The sequence below is a fragment of the Panthera onca genome, chromosome B1, assembly GCF_046562875.1.
Source record: "Panthera onca isolate mPanOnc1 chromosome B1, mPanOnc1 haplotype 2, whole genome shotgun sequence".
NCBI lineage: Eukaryota > Metazoa > Chordata > Mammalia > Carnivora > Felidae > Panthera > Panthera onca.
The window spans coordinates 48509309-48514112 of record NC_138342.1 but is presented as its reverse complement, the minus strand read 5'-3'; the positions used below and the strand labels follow the sequence as shown (position 1 = coordinate 48514112).

Genomic DNA, 4804 nt, shown 5'->3' with positions numbered 1-4804 from the left:
ATCCAACTACTAATTTGCTGAATCAGAACGAGGTGAGTGGGTGGTGTCCTGGTAAACTGCATTGAAAACAAGTACCCTTTTTGATTGTTTGATTTTATAAAGTTCATAACAATTGATTTAAGTATGAATTGTAAATATGGGCCTAAGGTCTCAGGGTCATGAAATCCATGGTCTAACCCTACCCTGTTCAATATGGTAGCTAGTGGCCACTACCTAATGTAACTGTTGAGTACTAAACTATGTCTAGTGTGTGAAGAGCAGAATTTATAATTTTGTATGATTATAATGAACTATTTTTTCTTTATTCTTAAAGTATAGCTGACATATATTAGCATCAGTGATTCAACATTTATATAAATTATAAAATGTTCATGAAATAATTAAATTTGAAAACTAATATAACATAAAACTTTTATATGTATTTTATAAAACTTAAATACAGATTAATCATTTTTGATAAAATATAGTACCCAAATTGATATATGCTATGTGTGAATACACAATGGATCTTGAAGTTTTGGTACTAAAAGTGTATATAGATTATATATACAATATATATAATCATTAATAATATTTATATTGATTACATATTGAAATGACAAGGTTTTGACGATTTGGGGTAAAATAAAATATAAATACATATTATATGTAATATAATAGACTAATACTAAACATATTTTTTAAGACTTTTTTTTAATGTTTATTTATTTTTGAGAGAGAGACAGAGTGTGAGTGGGGAGGGTCAGAGAGAGCCGGAGACACAGAATCAGAAGCAGGCTCCAGGTTTCTGAGCTGTTAACACAGAGCCTGACATGGGGCTCAAACTCACAAACTGTGAGTTCACGACCTGAGCTGAAGTGGCTTGCTTAACCGAGTCACCCATGAACCCCACTAATACTAAATATATGACATATATTTACTATTATAATCAGATTAGATTAATTTATATAATATATAATATGTTTTATGAACATATGTAGCAAATAAAATACATATATAATAAGTGAAATATGTTGTTAAAATTAATATTCCTTTCTTTTTGCTACTTTTAAATAACATATGTGGCTTGAATTTTATTTCTACTGAACAGCACTTGTCTAAACAAAGTATGTCACATGTTAGTTTTCAATAGCTGCATAACAAATTATGAGAAACTTAGTGCTTAAAACAAAGCACATTTATTATGTCTCACTTTCTATGGGTAAAGAATCTAGGCACAGATTAGCTGTGTCCTTTGCTCAAAGTCTCACGATCCTGGTGATATTCCCATCTGGAGGCTTGGCTGAAGAAGAATCCCCTTCCAAGCTCATCCCAGTTGTTATCAGAATTTATTTCCTTGTAGCAGGAAGACTGTAAGCTCCTATAGGCGATCCAAAGTTCTTTGCCATGGATGCTGCTTGATACGCAGTTAACAACCTGTCTTCTTGCTTCTTCAGAGGCAGTAGAGAGAAAGACTAGTTTCAGTAAGATGGAGATTCACATAACATGATCAAAGGAATGACATCCTATCACTTTTACCATAAAATGTAACCTAATCTGGGGTGCCTGCATTGCTCATTTCATTAAGTGTCAGACTCTTGATTTCGGCTTAGGTCATGGTCTCAGGATCTTGATCTTGGGCTTCCGGCTGCGTGTGGAGCCTGCTTGGGACTCTCTCTGTGCCCTTCCCCTGCTTGTGCTCTCTCTCTCTTAAAAAATAAAATATAAAATAAAATAAAATAAAATAAATAAAATAAAATAAAAATGTAGTTGCATCATAGGAGAGGATTCCATTGCCATCCATATTCTATGGGTTAGGAACAAGTCATAAAACCCAATTACGCTCAGTAAGAGTTATAAGAGTCACTCTTGTTACTGAGTTGTCACGATATTAATTATATTTAACTTTATCAGTCCGTTGAAACAACTCGACATTACACATAGTCATGAATGGAAATCAATAAATACTAAATATACAGAGAAAAAAAATAAAGTTATTTGCGGCTATTTCACTGGTTGTGGGTAAGCAGCATTCTCAGGAGCTTCCTGGGTGTAATTTAAACATGGAGAACGTGGAGGGGAGGGAGAGATCAAAGAAAGAGGCAGACCACTCTAAGTTGGTAGGTGGCAGTTTTAATGAGCAAATTAAACTTACGTATGAAACTTTCCTGGGCATCAAATGGAACCCTGCTTATGCTTGGCAAATATTAAGATTTTATAAAGATGTCTTAACTGGGTTCAGTCATGTACATTGTGTAGGCATTCTCAACACCATATCACCATCTCTAAGCTATGTCCTTGGAGCAGTCCTTTGGGAGGAGGAAAAGCAAGGACACCACAGTCCAAGGACAGGGGAGGGGATGAGGTCCTGGTCCAGCTCACAGGTCAACTGGTGGTCACATCTATTTAATTATATTTCCCAACACTTGCTCATAAAATGACATTCCCTGATAAAGACCATAAGGTAAATATGAATATGTAAGAGGCTCTGAACTTAAAATAATATTGCTATTGACAGAAAACTAAAGGCCATGTCTCTTTGGCAAAACTAAGTCCTCAAATAATGGATATATTTAAATTGTATTGCTACTCACTTTAACTCAGCTTTTAGCTACTCTAAACTTACTCTAACAAAACCCTAAGGAAATTTTGTAGAAATATTAATTTTGATATAAAGAAGCCATCTATGTCTTTAACCCCCTTTTGCTGATAGCTATTTTGTGCTATCCTAAGAGCAAAATTATATTGTTATAAAAGAACCATGCATAATAAACAGAATGATTTTACATGTAAACAAATACTATTGCTTACGAAAGGTGAACACATATACTCTTACTGCCTGAAGTTATATTACGGTATAGTATAGTATAGTATACTGTATATTATAATTTTATTTTTTGTTGTTATATAACATTATATTATAACGCAAGCACACCTTGGAGGTACTGTGGGTTCAGTTCCAGCTCACTGAAATAAAGCATATCACAATAAAGTGAGTCAAATGATTTTTTTTTGTTACCCAACGCATATAGAAGTTATGTTTATCCTATACTGTATTCTATTAAGTGTGCAAAAGCATTATGTCTAAAAAAATGCACACACCCTTATTTTAAAAATACTTTATTACTAAGAAATGCTAACTATCATCTAAGATTTTAGGGAGTCATAATCACCGATTACAGATCACCATAACAAATATAATAATAATAATAATAATAATAATAATAATAAAATTTGACATATTGTGAGAATTACCAAAAGGTGACACAGAGACTTGAAGTGAGCAGATGCTGCTGGAAAAACGGTGCCTATAGACTTGTTTCATGCAAGATTGCTACAAACTTTCAACTATTAAAAAAAATGCAGTATCTGCAAAATATACTAAAGTGCAATAAAAGGAGGTATGGCTCTATAGGTTTACTGTTTCCTTTATTTCCGTGTAACCATCCTCAATTTAAGTGGCATAAAATAATTATTTTATTACTTTTTATAATCTAGTTCGTCAGGAATCAGAGCAGGGATTGATTGGGTGGTTATGCTTTACATCTTACTAGCTGGGGGTGTTCCGTTAGCTGCATTCGGCTAGTGACTGAGCTGGACTGGAGCATCGTGGATAGCTTTACTTTTATGTATGATGTTTCAGTATTCCTCCATATGGCCTTTCCATGCGACCAGCTTGGGCTTCCTCAAGTGCCAAGCTCTCGGGGCAGTTCGACTTCTTATATGACAACCGGATTCGTAAGTGCAAATGGGGATCTAAAGTTCTTAAGGAGGAGACCTGGAATAGATACCTTATCATTATTGCTGCATTCTGTTGGTCAAAGGAGTCAAAGGTTAGTTAGCTCAAGTTCATGTACTTCAATCTTACTAGAAAGCCAAAAACTAAAACCCTGAATGATTTGATTTCTGCCTAACTACCACATCCTTTTCTGTCTTCTTGCCGACTGGACTCTAGAGTCTATATACATATAATACTTACAGCAAGATTACTATCAAACTACACTCGTTGGGTCAGAGACCTGGGGTGTTAGCGAAAGACTTGCTCCTCACAAAGCATATACTTACACTCGTGAGTTCATTGGCCAGCCAGTGGCGTCAACTCCAGGCTCTAACAGCGTGCAGTGAAATTGGTATCTTTTCATTGCTTTTCCGAGACAAAACTTTTGTTCTGTTAGACCTTCATGCCTGCTTCCTTTGGCTAAGATTATTCCCATGTGACAGAACATAAAGTTTGCTGTTTCTTAATCTTTCAAAGCCCAGCACAAATGTCATCTGTAAAATATCATCTTTAGCCACCTTATTTTTATACTCATTCCATTCAGTTCTTGATTACATTTATTTATAATTTTCTTCATTATCTATAATTATGCACACACATATACACAGAAATATATTTTTGTTATTTATCCAATTTTCTTGTTCATTATCTATCTGTTCAATCAGAATATAAATTCTACAAGGGAATGGCAATTACTATTCTATTAATTTTTGTTTACAACATAAGTAGCATTGTTGCAGCAAATGGTATTTGCTTAATAAATTCTTGGTGCATGAAGAAATGATAAGAAAAAAATCTTAATAAGTTCATGTTAAAGAAAAAAGGGTGGCCTCTGGGTGGCTCAGTCATTTGAGCACCAGACTCTGATTTCTGCTCAGGTCATGATCCCGGGGTCATGGGATCAAGCCCCATGTCAGACCTTTGTCCTGAGCATGAAGCTTGCTTAAGATTCTCTCTGTCTCTGTTTCTCTCTTTCTCTCTCTGCCCCTCTACCCTGCTTGTACATGTGCTCTCTCTAGAATAAAATTTAGAAAAGGAAAAAAAAAA

The 4804-nt window shown here is 34.6% G+C and overlaps 1 non-coding gene across 1 annotated transcript; it reads right to left on the bottom strand.

The window, feature by feature from the left end:
- Positions 1–3952: 3952 nt before the first annotated feature.
- On the bottom strand, positions 3953–4102 carry LOC132693477 (small nucleolar RNA SNORA62/SNORA6 family). Its single transcript, XR_009616844.2, has one exon. It is a non-coding gene; the product is annotated as a small nucleolar RNA SNORA62/SNORA6 family (small nucleolar RNA).
- Positions 4103–4804: the final 702 nt, after the last annotated feature.